This window comes from Anopheles arabiensis, chromosome 3 (assembly GCF_016920715.1).
Source record: "Anopheles arabiensis isolate DONGOLA chromosome 3, AaraD3, whole genome shotgun sequence".
Lineage (NCBI taxonomy): Eukaryota > Metazoa > Arthropoda > Insecta > Diptera > Culicidae > Anopheles > Anopheles arabiensis.
This window is the reverse complement of record NC_053518.1, coordinates 88,432,067-88,452,777: the sequence shown is the minus strand read 5'-3', so window position 1 is coordinate 88,452,777 and position 20,711 is coordinate 88,432,067. Positions and strand designations below refer to the sequence as shown.

At 46.9% G+C, this 20,711-nt stretch overlaps 1 protein-coding gene and 1 long non-coding RNA gene across 4 annotated transcripts in view; both read right to left on the bottom strand.

Moving 5' to 3' along the window:
* Positions 1–20,711, bottom strand: part of LOC120900989 (matrix metalloproteinase-2) — a 264,511-nt gene that overhangs the window by 41,710 nt on the left and 202,090 nt on the right. The gene's annotated exons all lie outside the window — the stretch shown is intronic.
* The window catches only part of LOC120900992, a 120,174-nt gene continuing 105,887 nt past the window's right edge, over positions 6,425–20,711 (bottom strand). Inside the window, exon 3 of the long non-coding RNA XR_005739269.1 lies at positions 6,425–6,526. This is a non-coding gene — a long non-coding RNA (uncharacterized LOC120900992). The remainder of the gene's footprint in view (positions 6,527–20,711) is intronic.

Below are 20,711 nucleotides of genomic sequence, written 5' to 3'. Positions count from 1 at the left end.
GTCGGCTCTGTGCGGAATGGAAAAATCGACTCAATCAATCAAAAGTTACCCTCACCAAAAAAAAAGCAGATGAATTAGTGTTTGCCCCTGGAGCAGAGGCAACAAACATCCCCTTAGAATTGCAGCATCCGGGGATGAAATGCAAAAAAGCAATCGTAGCAACTGTTGTGGTACGCTACGCAGCCTCGGATACGGTTCCTCGAATTTTGCCTTTTTGCTCCAACTGAACTGAAATCGATCCATTAAAACTGTTGATACGAAAAATGGGATAAAGTTCAACTTTTTGTCCCCCCTTTTTCCTCAGTGGGATGGAAAAATGTTTTACGGGAATGAAAGTAAGCACCCGAAGCAGATAAATGATATGACCATTAATAATTCTGCAACACTGTGTTCATAACAAAATGAAGCTTTTTTCAGGGAATAAGTGGAAAATTCCACGAAGAATTGTAAACCATTTTTAAGCATGCATTATTTCACACCCATTTCAATTGCAATTATTTCGGTGTACTTGCAGCTAGATTGTATTGTTGCCGGAAGTACCCCCTACCATTTGCTTCTCTCCCCCTTACTGCTCAAGGTTTGCAGGTGGGTTTTGCTGCCACCAGAAATGGTTAGAGCAGCACGTCCGCAAGGTGCTAATTAAACAACACTGCAACAACGGCGCTGCTGCTATACCCGCCCGGCGTTGTTACCCCGAACGTTTGCTTTTGATGTTTAATTGCATGTTTTGTACGCCGATGCACCCAGGCCAAGTTTTGCCGGAACCTTTCCAGGGCAGTGCAAACATTCATCCCGTGGGTGCAAAAACACAAAGGCGTTTTGGGCCAACGCGTGTGTGCAAGATTCTTGTACCCATCGGGAGTTCTGTGTATTAGTGGCTCAATTGGATGCTGCCACGCGGTGTTTGTTTGTACGCCAAGGGGATTGGCAGAATTGACACGAAAAACTGGACTGGAGATGGTGTGCTGTGTAGAGAGCGCTAATTACGCCACGTACAGTCGTGGCCACCTGTCGGGTGCATGTGTGTGTGTATGCCTGAAGCGTGGCACATGAGGTGCGTTCAAAAACAGGTGGTTTTGTGAAGGAACAGGTTGGGTTGCAATATCCCGAGGCATGCGTGACGAGTTCCGAAACCCTTAGCTTGGGAATCTTGAGCACATGATTTGTCAACCCTCTTATACTCTACAGCCAACAGCCACTGAGAGAGATATTGGATGTAGTCGATCCGTGTTTGCCATGTTCTTTTGTCGCTTATAGCAACGACGTCCCATCCACACTGGGGAAAGGATTGTTTTTAAAGGATGCAGAACCTTTAAAAGGCTGAAGGCGCAACTTCAAAACAAAAACGAGCCTCCTAATCCTTTCTCGTGCAGTGACGCCTGGATTGGATGAGGGGGGTTATAATCATACCGCTTCTGACAAGATGCCCACATTGAAAGCCTACTACAAGGATTATAGTTCGCCACTCTGTTATGTTTCGCTTTTTTTGTTTCTACCGATTTTCCACCCTCCCGGAGCCGAAAGGAGAAAGTTTGTTAAAGCGCTTTATCTCATATCTTTTATACCTTATGGGGTGTGGGGTATCCATACCATATCGTCCCGCTGGTGGAGTTAGGCGTATATAATGTATCCTTTGGGTTCTTGTGTTTTGGGGGGAGGTTCTGGAACAACAACCAGTTGGTTAGTTGATTAAAGTTGTACCGACCAAGCACTCCACCATAGGCAGGTGTTGCTGTGTTCAGTTCAGCAGTTGCGTACTGCTGCTCCGTAGTAGTAGTAGTAGTAGTGCAGCTTTGAGGTTAGCAGGAGCAGCTTGTTTTCCCGGCGGTTGTGGCTAACCCGTTCCGAAAATCCCACCACCAATTGCTGCACACCGAGCATTGTTTGTTTGGCTGTTTGGGTTTCGGCCACTTTAATGAACCTGAATGGCAGTCGGCCATTTTTGGAGCAAATCGCACTACCTCTTCCTGATTTGGTTGTTGTGGCGAGTGTTGTGTGCGGGAAGGGAAGGTGCACTTGAAGTTGCGTCCACGTTTTGTGTCGGACATACGGCCAGAGGTACACAGTAGGCAAAGTTGAATCGGTCGATGGGTCGGTCCGGTTGAAAAACTTGCTCCCCACTACCCCCCAAAATACATCAAAGGTCTGTTGGAGCTGCGGTTGTGTTGGCGTGTTCCGTATGAGCGAAGTGTCTCGAAAAGGATTCTCGGTAGTGGTGAGGTTTGTGCGAGGAACTTTAGCCCCACCGGTTGTAGTTGCTGATCAAGTGTTCCATAGCTTGTGTGTGTGTATGTGTGTCTGTGTGCCATAGGTACAGTGTTTGACAGAAGGACTTTGGACGTTTGACTGGTGGTGGTAGTACCCGACGGAATCGATTCGTCTTCCAACAAGAATCGTGGTGTCCAAGTGTCAAAAGTTGGACAGTCAGATGTGTCTGTGTGTGTGTGTAATCCTGTAGTTTGCATCGAGGACATCTCTCTTTCCATTGGTTCCTGACATTCGTTGCGTAAAAATAAGTGTTAGTATGTGTGTGTGTGCGTTTTTGGAGGGAATTTGTACGCTTAACCTCTGTACTGTTCCAAAGAGGAGCGAAAAGTTTTTTTTTTGGGATGGGCAATTTGGTGACTCTCCTGGGAATAAAAAAGTCCAGGGCAGATACACAAAACACTTGTACTCAACACTGCCGAACTTGAAGCCAACACTAAGTGGGTGAGTAATAAGTGAACCTTTCAAAAATCGATTGACTCAAGCGTTTGGCACTTTACCAACTTTCCCCGATATTTCTGCAGAATTGAGCTGCCGCCGCTGTTGGTGGACGCTTCCCGTTCGCGTAAGCTTGTACAGCAGATGTTAAACACATGCTGCAATACACTCACATCCAACACAATAGACTGGAGATAGTGAAGACACTTGCTACCTTTTTTGTCTTCCTTTTGTGTGCGATGCCGATGGGAAGTGTGCAAAAAAAAAACAACTCTACACAGCAAGAAGAGGAATCTTTGCAGGATCCATTTTTTCCATTTCCCTCCGACAGTAACACACAAAAGTAACTTCCACGAGGGAGAATAAGAAAAAAACATGGGGACTTGGAAACGGAGTTAAAAAAAAGGAGTTGAACGATTACTTTCTTTGTCTCGCTTACAGCTTTGCAGATAAATAGATAGAGGTTACACTGTAGCGCTGCAACACTGTAGCTCCCAGCTGAACGTTCTCAGTCGAGTTTCAATGATGAAGGTCCACTTCACTTTTTGTGACAGGGTTAAAGTTCACTGCTACACCGGTAGAAAGAAGGAAGCGAAAAATTATGAATCATTCATCTGGCGTGCAATCTTGGGGTGACGAGATTTTGATTGTGTCTGGTAGCCCACGGTTGATTTTTCACCCGTGGGAGCCGCTGTAAGATGTGTCTGCTCGGACGCAAATACTCAGAACTGTTCATAGCTTCGGACCCGGGAAAGCAAAAAGGGTGGGCCCCGGCACGGTAGTATAAATCTCATTACGATGCTAATCATATCGGTGAGATGTGCGCTGAAGCGGGAAGCTGCTGAGCAAACGGAGAGAATGCATCAAACCGAATGTGTGTTGCATATGTAGCAGGTCCAATTCAAACTCAAACACCCGGTGGCTCGGTGTGGTCAGTGAGCTCCATTCGTAGCTCAACAGGCGACACACGTCGAGCCACACGACGGTGATGCTTTCCGTTGATCGCTGCATGCACGTATACGTAAAGGGGTAGCAGAAAAAGGTACGGTGTATTGCTCCAAATCGACATGCTGGAAACTCAATTTATTTAAATTTATTTATTGAATGTATATTTCTGCTGCTGCAATCCCTTTTTCACGCCGTTCCGCCCGACGGCAGGTTGAAATCACAAGTGATACAATATTTCCTGCGATTTGCGCGTGCACATCTTCGCAAGTGTCTTCGGCTGGGGAGTGTGTAGTAGGATAACAAAAAATGCAAAATGTTTTTCATATGCTCACATGCTTCTCCAATTTGTTTGTCACATTTTGTACCCTTCCAGGGAGATGTTTCCCCCCTCCCCCCCCCCCCGAACGGAACGGTTGAGGGATGAATTCGGCAGTGGAATGATAAACACGCGTGCGGGTTTTAATACGGCCCCGCGCGTCTGATGGATGAAGTGAAGGGAGCAGAAGTAAATGAACGTGGGGAACAAGGGTAAGGGGATAAATTGAGATCGATTGACATTTGCCGTGCACGGTGTGGTGTGGTGTTATGAGTAGGGAGAGCGTGTCCCCAATCACTTTACGGAGAGCTTGTTGTTCCTTTGGCGTTGTTGTTCTGCGTTTATTGAATCATCAACGGTGCTGCGAGAGGAGCGGGAGGTGCGATTTGATTTTGTACTGGTCGTCGTCATAGTCGTCAATTTTAATGGTGATAAATGTAATGTAGGAAGAAATAATTAAATCCACGCCACACCACCATCCCGGGGACTGTATTGTGAGGTGTGCGAAAAAGCATCCATATGTGTGCTGGGGAGCTTTGGGATTGATATTTTTAGAGCGGAAAAAATGACAAAACATAATGGAACAACACTTAACTGGGTTGGGAAATGAAGGATGAAAGCGCACCGAGGTGGCAGGACGCTATCACAGCCTTGCCTTAGATCATCCCGAACGAAAGACATTCAATTTATTATTGTTGGATGTATTGATTTTAATCATATCCTTCACAGGCATATCGTGCAGAACATCACGAAGCATTGAGCATTGGCAGTGGGTGGAGCAGTTCCAAATTGAGTTTTGAGGCGCATTAGAGCTTTTTTTGGCAATTTTTTTTTTCTGTTCTTGTGGTAACACAAAACGGTTGCCCGACCAACCGACGATGAAAAGATTCGGTTTCGCAGCGCTTTTGGAAAAATGGTTTCATTGAATGGTGAAACAACGAGAGTGGGTGTAAAACACAAGATGAGGAAAGAGAGAAAGGGAGGGAGAGAGGGAGAGAGAGCGAATTGACTGGCGATGAAGGTTGTTTCGTTTAATTTTCTTCAACGCCTGAGGAGCTTGCCCATTGAGACTGACTGTGGAAGGCTGTTTTTTTGTCCGGTGTGTGGCGCAACATTCGGAAACCCATTTTGCGAACGCCGTCCTCCAAACGCTCCTCCAATAAGCAATAATAAATATTTTCATTTCCCATCCATCCATCGTGCGGGCAGCAGCAGCGAAAATACAAACACAATATACTGCAGCTTTCTGAGCGTTTCTGGGGATCGCTGTGGATGTTGGGGGGGAGTTGGTAGGCAAATAAAATAAAATAAAATATCGAAAAAGTTAACCGAAAGCCAGCCGCCGTCCATTCAATATTTGCCCAGTGCCCCCCCCCCCCCTCCTCAGTGGGTATCAAAACGTCGTGAACGCATTTCCTCTATTGTGGCTGGTTGGAGGATGTGGTGTCCTTCGTGATGTGTTTTTTCTCTCTCTCTCCCTCCTCTGTCCTCGGCTACATCAACAATGCGCGTCCCGAAATCGTCCCGAATCGGCTTTCAAAGCCGCTTCTGAATGAAATATTTCAACGCGAACGCTACCACAAATTGGCAGCGCTGGCGGTGGAGTTGGGCCACTTTATTTGATGGAGTGGCCCCTCCGGGCGGCGTCGGTGGACGATGTTGCCTTAGTGTGCCCCAATTTACCGGGCCGCTCGAATCGAACCGGCGCGCCCTCTAACCGCTGGGTGGGTGGTGTCCGGCACAAATTGAAAGTGTAATATTTTGCTGCCGGCTTCCTTTTCTTCTGCCCCCCCGGGCTTTTGATTGATGGGGAACTGGGTCAAGAGTTCTAGCCGGCCGGGCGATGGATTTCGCACACAGCACGACGGTGTGTGTGTAAGTTGATGATCAAACCATAACGACCTATGATAATGGCGTCGGAGTCGGGCGGTCATATCCGTTTTTTTTGGAGGAGTGTGGGAGTGTGTTTGTTTTCGTGTCAATCCGGTTTGATTGAGTATGGGGTTCGTTGCCTAGCCCATCTGCCGTCGAACCAATCGGTAAAGTTATCGAAAAAATAATACCAAAACCAATATTTCACTTCAGGATGCGTGGTGTGGATGCGTGGCGAGATAAAGAGTTTGATGGAGTTTGTTATTTGTGCGAAATTGGGTATTCTGGACCTGAAAAATGGTGCCTGCACGGGGGTACCGCATTAATGGTCGTTTCGAATGACGCCATGCGTCCATGCGAGTCATCGAGCTCGGGCTGTGTCTTTTGACTGTTCCCTTGCCCAATGGCATTGAAAAACATTGGCAGAAAATATAAATAAAATTAAAAAAAAAAAGACAAGAACACACTTGAGCGAGCACAGAGCAGCACTGATGGTTCGGGAAAATTAAGTTAGGATTGTTTTGGAATTATTGTTTCCCCCACCAATCACTCCCATTTCGCCCGGCCGTGCTACTAAAACATGCATTGCCAGTACTTACAAACCGCTGGTGAGCTTCCTCCTTACAGCGCCGGTACATGCCTGCTGGTTAAACGATTTTTCGCTTGCGTTAGCATCAAATTCCTTACCTGTAGGGAGGAGACAGAAAACAAACAAACAGCAGCGGGTGAGCGAAAGAAAAATCGTATTACATACAAAATCAGTTCTTTGCAATCTTTGCCAGGATTTTATTGGGGTTTTACTGGCTTTCCCTCATCGGAAGAGGGGCATGAAAGGTATGGCGGGAAAGGAAAATTAGTGCAAAAGGGAACAGCAGGGAACAACAACGAAACGTCGAACCGAAACAACAACACAGCGCCGCCGCCAACCGCTCGTTAGCGTACGAATGCAACCGGCGCAAGCAGGGCAGCAAGTGGCTAAGCAACAGAAATTGGAATATAAATTAAACCCGGACCGCGCGGCACCGCGACTACCGCCTCTGTAGTAAAAAGCTTTCGCGCTGTCGTGCGCGCAAAAACTGCACACATGCAAATCTGGCACACAAGAAAGTAGAAACAAAAAAAAAAACAACAACGCTGGTAAAATTATATGATGGAAGTAGTAAGAACAGGCACGGGGGAAAAACAGCCATACACACACCCGGTAGAAAATCACCGGAACCGGAAGAAGCTGGGCTAAGGCTACGGAATGGTTGGCCGGGTTGTTTCACCCCTCCCCCATATGTGTTTGTGTGTGAGTGTTTCGGTGCGTTGGTTTGCTGCCGTTGTGTGTATCGTTCGCTTGGTTTCGGTCGCTTGGTGTGCCGGCTTTTGTTGTTGGGTAAAACCGAAAAATTTAATTTTCCGCCTCGTTAGGCGAACAGCAGCAAAAATCTATTTTCCCTACTACCAGCAGCAGCAGCATATGAACAATCTCGTGTAGAAGAACAAAAAAAAAGTGAGTGGTGGGGGAGGAGGTAAGAGCCAGCAGAAAAGAAAAATCAAATTCCGCTCAGATTCATCTCAAGCAAAAATGGTGGGAAAATGGTGCAAGTGGAAAGGAAATGCAAAGCTACGAAATGGAAATGAAGCGCAAACGGTAGCATGGGAAAGTGTGTGAGTGTGTGTGTGTGTGAGAAAGAGAGAGTTTTTTCTTTCCCTTCTCCTATTGTTGTTTTTACGCAAGCAGCCTTCTTAACGATGACAATCGGCATTGGCGGCCCCTGGCAGAAGCCGCAGAGCGAGTGGATGTGTTATATTTTCGCCTTTCTACCCAGGGCAATTACTACTATTTACCTACTATCTACATGGCAAGGGAGCAGGTTTACGTCGCCAAAAAAACACATTCCTATGGCAAAAAAACATACGCCCGCCCGAACCTGTAACCTCTGCGTTTCTGCCACGGTGCGAAAGTTGCAGCGAGAGCAGTACCATGGGCGGAAAACAATTTTCTTGATTTTTCCTGATTTCCTGCAACGAACCAAATGTCCCTGCAGGCAACGATGGCACGCTTGTGTGAGTGGAAAACAGCGGAAGCTGTAAAACAAACCCACGACTTCCCGTACAACTTGGGTACTACGGGCTAGTGCGCCTGCATGGTATGCAACGCGCGCAACGTGCAAGCCGAACGAGAGCGCGCGATTTCAATTTGTTTGTTTCCGATTTCCAATGGAATAGGGTTTTTTTTGTTACTGTTGTTGTTGTTGTTGCTGATCCTCTCACTAGTGCTTCATTTCCATTTTTTCCCCCGGTGCACCACCGGTCGCCCCCGGTCTGTTGGGCATATCATTTAAAAGCACTTCTGCAGACAATTGACAAGTTTACATGTGCGGCTAAGCACCGGCAGGAAACTGTGTTTCGTTTGGTGTTAGCCGGGCGTGCTGGTAGGTTTCAAATTTATGCATACACGGTCAACCGGGCTCTCGCTTACATCCACCCACTTGACTACACGCCACAAGCATGCGGAAGTTTTGTTCTTTCTCCGAGACACGGGAGAGAATCGTTATGCATAATGACTTTTCCCTGTCCTCGCCACCGACATCTCAGAACACCATTAGGAGAGTGTGCAAGAGTGTCACTCGCTTCTTTCGGGAGACACCTCGCCCGGGCCATCTTTTCCGGCCAGCTCCGCCGGTCCGTGCAGAACGTCCAGCAGAGTTAAACGTCCATACGCTGCAAACAACGCGGCATGGGACGGAGTGTGCCTGGCTCCGGCATGTTTTGGCTGTTGAATTTTCATTGCTTCATCATCATAATCATACGAGTTTTAGAGCGCTAGATCCTCAGCGGTACAGCGTTAAGGGCGGCCGGTAACGATGTGGTGGGGCCCAGGGCCCTCGCAAGCACACGGCTGCGCTTCACGCCTGTATGTATGCTATTGTTTTTTTTCTCTTTTGTATGTGTGTTTGTTTGCATTTTTTGTTACTTTTTCCACTAAACAGAAGTCTTCCACAGTTTGCCCTCGTTTGTGGGCCGCACCTCCTCGGTTCTATCAACAACTGAGTCCGTTTTCATATTTTTCTGCTTGCAGCATTCACAATTTCTTTATTCTTCTTTTTCTGCTGTTGTTTGGAATGATATTCACCAAGCCTCTGTCGTATAGGAAGGGACGCCCCACATTCTTACCAGACGTCAGCGCCATCGGTTGCAGCGGTACAGCTTCTACGTACGACGCTGTTGTGGTTCGGCTGTGCTGTGTCGGCGCCCGAAAGGTAGACAACACGATGTCATTCTTGCTGACAGCAGCCAACAACACCAGCGCCGCCGCTCCCGTTTTGTAGCGCTGGCAGCACTGCACTCTGCTCCAAATGCTTCAAAACAGAGGGTATTACCACACACAGAGTAAAGAGATCTCCCCGTTTTTGTACGACTGGAGGGTCTGCTGGGTGCTGTGTTGCCGCTCTATATGAAGAGTCCTGGACACACAGACAAAAAACACGCAGATATGATGCGGCGCGTTGCGGCCTGGGGAGCGGAGTGGAAAGGACAGGGATCCATGTATATGGAAAATGCATAATGCATGTTTCACCTCACCGTGTTCTCCAGCCCCTTGCTGAACGAACTGCTACCGGTTGATGGTAAGTGAGGGCACCGACATTGCCTGCAGCCGGAATGACGTTTCGCCTGCAGGGTATGCAACGTTTTCTCGCTTTCTCGTTACAGAATTCAGCAGAAAGAACGAACGAACGAACGAAAAAAAAAGCAAAGAAATGCAATGTAAATCGTTTCTATCCTTGCAACCGTTGCTGCACATGCTGGTTTCTTTAGGGGCGAAGACTGTTGTTTCTTCGGCACGAGAAGAAACGCTACGTGTCTAATCACAGTGCACTCGTCCCTTTCAGCTCGGTGCTTATCCCTCGTACACACTCGTCCCAGGAAATCCTGCCTGCCGCTGGAGCAAACCCGGCTCTGCCGAAGGATACAGGAGGATACGTCAGAATGGGAAAATCAAGCATGATAAGGAAAAATTGGGATTTGCACTACTCTCCTTCGCGCCCCCCCAAACACAATGGTGCGGTAGGGAAAAAAGCAAAAAAAAGCTGCAGCTGCTTTCCTTTCATGCGGTGTGCGATGCTTTGTAATGCTTTCTTCAGCTCGCTCTTCGTCTGCGCTTTTTTGTGTTGCCAGCTTTTGCCAGCTTTTGCCAGCCTGCAAGAGTATGCAAATGAGAATCAATTCCAAGTACTCTCGGGGGACGGGGGTGGTTTGGCTTTGTTCCCCGCTCTCTTCCCCTCACTCACCCGATACCGAGCGACGGGCGAGATCGAGAACAAAGCACTTCTAATGGTGGTTTGATTCGGCACGAAAAGACACTTTATTCTTGACGAGCGCCGTTCGATCTATGACCACAAGTGGCTTGGTGATGATGATGGCGATGGTGGTGGCCTGCCATTCTAACACACATTAGGCGATGAAGTCATAAAGCAAAAGGAAAAGTTTCCAAAACGGATTTTTATTGCCACTTTCCGCGTACTGTTTTCTTTTTGCCGGGAATTGCTTAAACGGTGTTGGCCAAATTGGCTGATTTGAAGAGATCCTCTGTGGCTGGTTGAAATTTTCTATAAATTGTACTTTAATACTTTGCACACTTTGATGCTGTGGGTAGTGGGATTCTACCTGATAGGGGTCAATAGTGAACCATTGCTTGCGGTTGTGTGCGCGCACGTTCCCGAACCGTGGGACAAAGCGTGAACAAGATGAAAACTTCTCTCACCACCAGCAGCAGCAGCAGCAGAGTGGGAAAAACTTTGCACAAACTGGTTTGTCCGAGCAGGGACGATCATGCTGCCGAGCGCCCATAGTAACGATTTACTGCTTTCACCGCTGCTGAAAGTTGGCACCCTTTACTGGTCAAGGGGTACGCGCCGTGGGAGTGTGAAGTAAAAGTCTCAACAAAAGACAAAAAAAAAACTGGCAGAATGCTTGTAATGATCAGGTATTCTTGCTGACGGGCACAACGGGTCCGGTGGACCGTTGGAAGGAGCGTTTTAAACACATCCACCCGGTAGCTCCTTTGCTGTGGCCCCATCGAACCAACCACGACGACGGCGGGCGATGACAAGCGTCCGGTTGACGTTGGATTACTACTTCACACACACTTTCTCTCTCTCTCTTTCTCTCTTCATCGTCCAGTTTTGTCACTTTGTGTGATGAAACTCTGTTCCACCGGTGTGATGAAAAGTGGGAAGAAAATTTTTATGGCATGCAATCAAAGTGCATTACACAACACCTGCCACCAGCAACAGCAGCAGCAGCAGCGCGCGCGTAACACTCTTTGCAGTGATTTTTTTATTCAACTCCTTGCCTTCCAACGGATCCGGACACGGACAGCGTACCCGAACCGAAACGATCTCGTGCTCGCTAATGTCCTTGCCATTTAAGAGCGCTAAAAGAATGTCACCCTTTCAAGAATATTCTACATTTAGTGCTCTCTCTCTCTCCCTCTTTTTGTTATTAAATCCACGCTTTCATTTCGTAATGTGCTAGCAAAAGAAAGAGTGCTCTCCCCCCCCCCCGTACACAGTGGGCAGTGATGAAGAGTGGTACTCTCTTTTGCAGGACGCAGGAGTTACCGTCCGGTGCTGTGGTGAATGTTGTGTGGCTTTTGATTTTCCCACTTCCATGAGCTGGGGGAGCAGACGGCACACAACCATACCCGGGGGTGGTACCCGGGGGTGGCTGTATAAATGCGGTCGTAAATGAATATGCCACTGAGAGTTTGGGAAAGGTAGAGCTTATGAAAGAATGAGCCGAAGAGAATGAAACAAAGAGCACAGGAAAAGGGGGAAAACTGTACCGGAAAACAGGAAGCAATGGAAAGCAGCAGCTCGCGCTGCACGGTGAACAGGAAATTGGATGAATTTTGAACGGCAAGTACGAGAGAGCGCCAGGTCGGTTTATGAGACACCACAACAACACCCCAAAACACCGTAGCGCAGCAGGACCGCAGGTAAGGAGTCAATAATTTTTCCATTTTCATCATAGCCTGTTAGTGGAGGGAGAAGGGAGAGGAAGGGAGAGGGAGTTGTTTGTCCTCTTGCCTGGGTGTACCAGGTAATGAAACGTCGGGAAAAATAATTAGCTGTTTGCAACATTCAATTTTACAGCGCTGTTGATCACTTTTGCTAGGAAATTGCGGTAACGATTTCTTGCTCAGCTCTTTCCCCTCTTGCACTCCTCCTTTTAGACCTGCTTTGTTGCAGTGTTTTGAGGTAATTTCCCCTTTCGCAAGGACAGCCCACGAACTGCAAAAAAAGAGCTACGTCAAAAGACTCGCAACGCAAATGGTGCATTCAGTGTGCTTTCCATTAATTGTGCAACAAAAACAGGGAAAGATAGTAGAATGATAAAACAAAACAAAAATGGACCCCCGCATGTACTATTTTCCCATTAACTTCACAAGCGGTAAATTTCCTGTCCGTTGATCACTTGCTTAAACATTTCACCATCTTCTCACTCTGCAATGCATCGTGTGTATGCAATAGTAAAAAAGAAAAAAAAGCGAAATGAGCAAAGAGGAACAGAAACAGAATGATTGGAAAGTTTTCGCATCGATTTCGATCGTTACCGGACCTTCCCACTAGATCACTGCTCCAGTGCTGCTGTGCTGCTGCCGCGCCACGACGCTGCGATGAGTAATGTCCTGGGAGGTACACGCACACAGTGGACGGTCAAACAAGGGGGAGTAAGTGTGTGTGTGAATGTATTGGAAGTTGTAAAATGAAAAGTTCATCCAATCATCCTCATCATTGCCATCATCATCATCATCATCATCATGAGCAGTAGCTGCCGCTACAACAGCATTGTAGTTCGGGCCCGCTGGGCAATAATGTGCTCAATGACAACTGGCTTTCGTTGTTTGGTTTCCCACCGGCGGAGAAACAGATGTACAATGCAGAAAAAAAGAGGAAAATGGGGGACTCGAAAACTCAGTTCGATACAATGAAGGCAATAACGCTGGCGGCAAGTTTTTCTTTCCACTGCACTTTTCGGTCCATATTGCAGCAGGGTGAGTTGCAGTCGGGTGAAGCCCAAGAAAGAAAAGCACTGCAGCGGTGCAGCGTGCAAAAAGGGAGTCTGGCAATACTGAAAATCAATAACTTCACCCGTATGTGGTTCTGTGTTGTGTGCGTACTCGTTATGAGCATTAAAGCTTGTTTGTGCATTTGTATTGGTTCGTTTTGTTGTGTCTTCACAATTATAATTCAATTAAAGATAGTTAAAGGGGGTTGCCAATGCTTTAAAGCTAATAATTCAAAGTTCTTCTAGGGCTCAATGCCTATAATCATCAGTTATTATAGGAAACTTAAAGATTGAAATGGAAAATCTCTTAAGAAATATTGCAAAGATTTCAATTGATCAGAAAGATTTAAACGAATTGGCTTCAGTGACTGAAGTTGAGGGTAAGCTTAGTCAAACTAGCCTAAAATTGTTTTCTTAAGAAACATTAGATATGTAATTTGGTCCTTCGAACCGGATTGAACAAGCTACAGTTCTTCTTGCAAACCCTTTGAACCATTATTTATTATAAAGAACGGAAAACCTTATTGTGAGATGCTTCAAAGCAGTGAATTGAAAGCATGGGAAATTTCTCACATTGCCAAGTAATAGTAATTTATCCCAACTTCCACAGAAAAAGGCATCGTTTCGTTCAAGTTTCCCCTTTTCGAATGCGCGAAAATGCACCCAAAAGGCACGCAATGCCGATGTTCCATCATAAAGATATTACTTATTTTATTTGATGAAACACACCGTCCTTTTCCCCGTTCCCCTTCTCCAGTTTCAAGTTTCGTTTTGCTCGAAAGTTTGCGGGCTTTCCGTTTTCCCAGGTGTAGCTAAAGTTGCAGTGGCAGAATGCCCCTTGTGTGCGACCTTGTGTGGGGAGCGTTTCGCTGGCAGAAAACTCTACCACAACCAGCAGCGAGCACGGGAGCAGGAGAAGCAGGCAAGCAAGCAAACAGAGATAATGCAGCGCAAACTTCCGGACAAAATTCGAGCCGGGGCTAAGATAAGTTTGCCAATCGAAAAGTAAGTTTTGTGCTTCAGTTGATCTAGCAAGTTTGCAGGGTGGGTTCCAATGTTCGGCAGCGGGCACACAGCGGTACAGCAAAGATGGCTTCTGGAAACACACGGTTTTAGTTGCGAAGAAGGCACATATAACCAGTAACTTAGGCAGGCGGGAGGGTAGGGGGAATTAGTGTGAAGAGGGAAAACACAAATACGAACATCGGCACAAAACTCTGGCTGTCTCTAGTCCCCAGGAGAGCGCTTCTCATCCTGGCGCAACGCAGTGTTTGTTTGATTGTGTTTGTCGATATATTGCTATACGGTATAGGGAGCGGCAGCGTGGAGTTACGGTTGGTTCGGTGCCCTCTCTTGTTCGGTAGGATCTATACGACTAATTAGTGCGAGACACCATAATCGTTAATGCTTTAATTGATTGCCGTTTGGGAGCGTTTGGCTGTACCCGCTGATTGCTGTTATTATTGCTATTAGAATTATTATCGCCGTGAGGCGTTATTGCTTCTTGTTGCTTCTTCTTCTGTTGTTTCTGCTTTGCTGTGCGCAGGTCCAACAAGTGTCCACAACATCGGTTCCGGTGGCTGCTATACGGTCACTGTTAGCAACGGTTACAAATGTTTGTTCAAATGTTTGTTTCCGTACGCCTGTACGCGGTACGCGCCATCAATCTAAACGCACAGCTCGTCGTCCTGATGACCTTGAATCATTGCGATCATGAGCTCATCAGAAGAAAGCCCGAGCATGGGGAAAAAGTATCATAATCATTGCTTTTAATTTTTACACCAACGTCGGAAGTCATTAAAAACTTTTGTCTCTTTATAATTTGTTTGAAAAGCGGTCCCAGGGACCTGGCGGGGGAGACAGACCATCTCCAAAGTGGGGCGGGGAGATTGGCGTGCATGCGCGTTATCTGGTGGGACGTTTATAGGTTTAAAGTGATTTAAAGTAATGTCCACTGGCACAATGGACACTTTAGTTTTATCGATTGTACGGACAAATCTTGCACCAAACTTATAATCTCGGATGGCAGTAAGTTTGTAGTTGGGTCTCATCTTTCACACATATTGTGTGTTAAGCTGCGGTCAGTGAGAAGATAAACTTAGCCTTCCCGGCATTGCCAAGGAACCGTTTATAACAAAACAGATAAAAAGCGCTACTTCGCTTCGTCCAAAGATTGGTTAGAAACTTTTCAGTTACCGTATTGGATTCCATTACAGACAGACTTAGCAAGCTTAGTGTAGTTACCCAGGGGTTTGGATTTTACACACGAGAACACTGGGAAGAAGTGTCTTTGGATTTGAGGATTTTCTAAATCAAATCTTTCCTCGAAGGAAAAGTAATTTTAACCAACAGGATCAAAGTGAGAGCAGAAAACTTTAAGCAGTAAGTAAGGGCAACGGGGCACGATAGACACCGATAGGACCTTACGACCTGGTGTCTCGCTTGTTTGTACCCTTCAGGTTAAACTATTGACCGTGGTCTGTGGTGGCAGCAGCAGCAGATGCAGCTACCATCATATGTACATACTGGTTGTTCGAGCATATGGGAAGGAGTTGCAACAAATTTTGCTCACTTTCAACCGATACGATAACGGGGGCAGAACAAAACCGTCAATACCGGGAGCACCACAGACAAAAAAGCAAAGCTCCAGAACCACCACCGGAAGCATCGTTTCTCACATCGATACGGTTTAGCTTTCTGCTGCTGCTGCTGCTGCTGCTCAGCTCAGGCAGGCAGACGGGGCAGGGAACATGCTTGTATCGATTGCATATTTAAGCTTTCACTCGTTCCACCGGCAAGAAACACACGTTGTCGAAGAAGCAGCACTAGACTCTGAGGCGTTGCAATGTGTGCCGGTAGCTTAGTGTGTCGGTGCATAACGTCCAAACGAACCTCAACCATGCGCTCTGCTGTCTCCGGTGTAAAATATTAAAACAACATCACAACACATCGTTCTACCACACTGTAGCCTTCTGCAGACCATTCCTTTTGGAGATTGGTTGCAGGATTTGGAGAAAAAAACGTTGATCACTGCACGGATTCTCTTGGCTCCGCGGAGGGTTGTCTGCCTTTTGGGGTAATGCAGTTTTAGTGTCGAGGTGTAGCGTTTACTTTTGCTCATCGTGCATTTATAACGAGTCTGGAAAGGTGGTTAAGAAAACACAAGTTGTTACATTCCTTTTCGGAGAACCAGGTTAAATAATGCAGAGCACTAGTATCGTTTTGTTGTCACGGTGCAACCCTGTGGGATATTGAATTGTCATGTCCATAGTTAGAGGTCTTTCAATAACGTTGACAATTACTATTTTGCTGAAGTGCAATTGTATTTTCGACATAATATCCCACTGAAACAACTTCGTAGAGAGCAGAACGAAGAGTAAAAGGGAACAATACTGGGCAACCTGTGGAGGGGAGAACAAAAAATTGCTCATCACATTCCACAACACCGTCGAAGCTGTTGTTGAAGGAACGTTCAAAATGCAGATAATCTGCATTATGTGGAGAACGATAGTCGGGCATCCGTAAAACGTTTAAAAACTTTCCACACGCAGCATCAAAAAAAAAAAAAAACGCACCATTCCCCGTAGTAGACGGAGTTCCACTTCACTGTGGCGGTGGTGGCTCGAGTGGGCTACATCAATATGGTACGTGCTGCGGACGAGCCTGGCTGGGAAACTAGTTGATTGGAATGAACGCTTTTTCACCATCCGCCTGTTGGTGTGCGTGTCGTATGCTCTGACCCGTACGATAAGATCCGTCTCTTCAGGGCTCTCTCTCTCTCTCTCTCTCTCTCTCACTCTCTTTCTGTCGACAACGACACAAGGGTCCACTTCACACCACATTCAGGTCGGTCAGCCGGACACGGCACCGATCGTGCAGCAAGCGACGTTTCTCTACGCGCCCGTAACTAATCACAAGGCGGCGGACGAAAAAGCGCCTGAAAGGTAGGCTACACGCTTTGCAGCTAACGATTTTTGGTGGTGGTGAGCGGTAGCGAGTGATTCGCTCACACAGAGTTGCTACAGGGGCCGTAGGCTGTGCATGCCTTCAAGCAGAAAGTTCCCGCATTCAAAGCCGCAAAGCTTTCGCTGCTTCTCCGTTCCCCTTCCAAACCGCGAGCTTCCAACGCTGTCAATCCTCTTATCTATTTCGCCCGTCTCATTTCGGCTACCTCGCTTTAACTGCCACGCATTGAACTGCGAGAACGGCGCCGTACCTACACAATCGATTTCCATGACTCTATAATCGGATAAACAAACAAAATAATGCTATTGTGGCAATTTAGATGCGGCTGATTAGATATCGGGCCTGGCTCCTGAATCTTTCTCACACTTTGTCGACCCAAAGCGTGTTCGGTAGTGGAGTTTTGTGGAGGCCAGTGTCAAAGCCCGTGGAAAGTGGCGCTCGGTCATTTGCCCCATGGTGACTCTAGCCTGCCGTCGCAGCGCAGGCAAACTCATGACAAACCAATGGTTAAATGCGTCCGGAGCGACGCATGTTTGCATGAACAGATACGATAAACACGGGAGAGCTTGAAGCGAGACCGAACCAGGCGGAAGAAATGGAACAAGTGGGAACGACGCCGCACTAATGGAAGGATTGGATATGGATTCCGACAGGCAAGGTTGGCTGGATAATCGAGCCGCGAACCCGCGGGGGTGAAACCATAACCGAACAAGGCTTTTAACTGGATAAGATAAAGAAAGTTAGCAAGTTCGGTGGTTACAGCGAGTGTTGGTTGGTTTTTTCTTCTGCCTCTCTGTCATTTCCGTATTGATATTATTCCTTCTTTCCTGTCGTTTATGGTAAGGAGCTATGTTTGGGAGCAGTTTTTCGTAGAAATCGTACCGCCAGCAAAGTGGAAATCATTGCTCCAGCAAGCAATCAACCACCACAACGCAACGGCACGATAGCGCAATGGGAGAAATTAACTGGTTTTTCGTGTACTGAATGAAAAACGGCAAACATTTCAGCAGAGAGGAGGAGGCAAGAAGGGGGGGGGGAAATGTAGGAAAACGCTATCATCAACCCACTAATGATGACAGAAAAATGGCTTCGAAACTGATTATCGCCTGCGCGCCTGAAAGATAGGCAACAAGCGGCGCACAGCGCGAGTGTTCGACCGAACACTTGCGTCGTCGCCTAGGCAACTTCCCTCGGCTACACTGGGTGCGTAGGTTGTTGGCGTATCAAAAGGGAGCGACGTGGCCCCGGCTGTGCTCATAAACTGTGACAGAATTGTGGTTTGAAGAAGCCAGCAAATGAGCACACCCGTAACCGACAGCAGGTGACTGTGTGTTTGTGTGTGTGTGTGTGTGGTTGGGGATGCGATGGCAGCCCACGCGTTTCTCTACCGCACTGCACCGCAACCATCGCACGGCACCGCAAGAGCAATCACGCAGAGTATTTAACGCAATAAGCATTAAATTCAAATTAGTTTCACCATTTATCTTCTCTCCCGCTCTGTCTCATTCCCTCACTGTCCTCCCTTTTCGCTCCCTCGCACGTGCTTGCTGGTGGCAAGCTTTCCCGCAGCGCACCGGCACCGGCGAATGGGGACGAAAATCCGAAAGACATCCCCGCGCGCCGGTAGAAAGATGATAGCACGTGACAGGCGAGGCTAAGGTTTTGCGCCCCGGCTGTGTGTCGAAGGAAGAAATTAGACAAATTGAAATTGAGAGATAAATTACGCTCGCTGTCCATTATCGGATGGTTTCGGATGGCCGGCCGTCCTGGATGGCCCTGGACATACCCGCCCATTTGCACCGAAATCGATCCTGCTGGCGGAACTGCTGCGACAAGGTTTGCTGGAAAATGAAGCAATTCCGAGCAACAACGTTGCGTGGAAAATGGCAATACCCCGACACTTAATGTGTGCCAATGACAAACAAACACTCACTCAGGGGTAGTGCGTGTATGTGTGTACACGTCCGGTCATCACTGATTGGATGTATTGAAAATTATCATTTGTGGTTCGGTCCACCCCGGCACGGTACGGTGTGTGTGTTTGTGCACTTAAAATATGGCACTCGAGCAATGATGTCCTTGTGCAGTGCAGTTGCGGCAGTCATCATGAAGTGCTTCTAAATGATCGGGGGCTCATTCCTGGAAAGAGAATTGGATGCGTCACCTTTGCCGCACTGATTGTATGCGATTGAGCCCCCGTGCCCGTTTTGGTGCAGAAGAAGAAGGACAAAGAAGCTCCAGCACCAATGCCGGGAAGAGCGATATGCCTGATTGAGGCGCATATGTGCATATTGTGAAGTGAACAGAACCCGCATTTGCCGTTCGCTACAGAACAACGGATCGATTGCTTCGAACATCGGAACCAATGTACCACCCGGCCCAATGGCCAGTCATCGAGCAGTTAAGCGAGCGATAGAAAGAGAGAAAGAGAGGGCTAGAGGACGGTTGCATTGAAACAACGATTCATTCTCGTTTGTGACATTTCTCGGCCCTAATACCCAGGGAGACATCGATTGAAATAGTGGGCCAATCCCAATCGCAGCGGTCCGCTCCACTGCAGCCCGGGTTTCGGAAACCGTACGGGGTCCGTCCGTGGGTAATTTATTTCAATTTAACCGAACCGATTCTGATTAATTTTCTTTATTGAGTTTAATCAGTGTGAGCGCGCGCTCGCGCGCTCTTGTACATTAGTTTCTGGTTCTGGTATGAGGGAGAGACGGCGCCGTTGGCGCCAGTTGACCATCTGTGAAGCTGTAAAATTATGTCGTGGTCTCATATGCATGCGGTTACGGTTGCTGGTTTCTATTTCGATGGTTTCGATTCACACTTTACACAAGCGTTTGTTCTCACCCAAAAGACGGAAGGCCCCGCTGGAATGGATCTTCTGGTAATGAATTACCCATTCTCATTGTTCAGCTTGCGGTAAACGCTGTCTTGAGAATAGCGGTGCAACAAAGAATGAACCACTTTAGCGAATAGTTGCCATTTTATGTCATTCTCCCGTCCCGAAGCACTTGAATCTTTGACTGCCCCATTAGCTGTAATTGCATCAAGTGTCGGTTTTTGGGTGGGGGAAGTGTTTCTTTTTTGCATTTTTTTTGCGAGTTGTGCTAGTGACAGGTTGTTCATAGTACGGGGTTGGTTTCTTTGTTGCGAGCATGAGCGCAGTCAACCACGTGAAAGACAGACAGCAGGAGTTAGAGCACAGTTGCATGTAGATGGAACCCAATTTCGGTTTAGAGTATCGTGGAGAAAGGAGAACAAAAAGACCCGTAAAAGTGGTAATGAGTGCTCGTTTAATGCTGTGCAGATTAGATTCCAGATTCCAGGGGGGGAGTTGTTTTTTTTGGAGTCATTATCACTAGTTGGACTTTAATGTAGTTTTTGTGCGAAAGGACAGTTCTTATGAACTTCAATTGAGGTTAATTTTAAGTTTTATAAGAGGTTATAGTGAATTAAATTAAAAACTAACCTGAAACTTGAGCGTCCGTTTTAGTGTATTGAAATGGGAAATAATTTGGGATAATTTGACGTAAGAGTTGAATAGAGTTCTGACGTAATTTAATCTGACAAATGTCAAAATCTAAATTGAAAAACTAGCTGGAATCGTAAAATTGTCCAAAATAATTTTGCTGCTTTTAACTGTGCAATCTATTAACCATTAAAAACGACTACATTTACTATCATTAAAATAAAATTATACCCTCTCCTAAAGCTAACCAACACACACAAAAAAAAGACAAAAACTGCACCGAAAATCACTTGAATACAAAACAAGTGGTAATGGGGCAATAAAAAAGAAACACTTTCACGGTGTGAAGTCAATGTGCGCGCCGTGGTGGCCAGT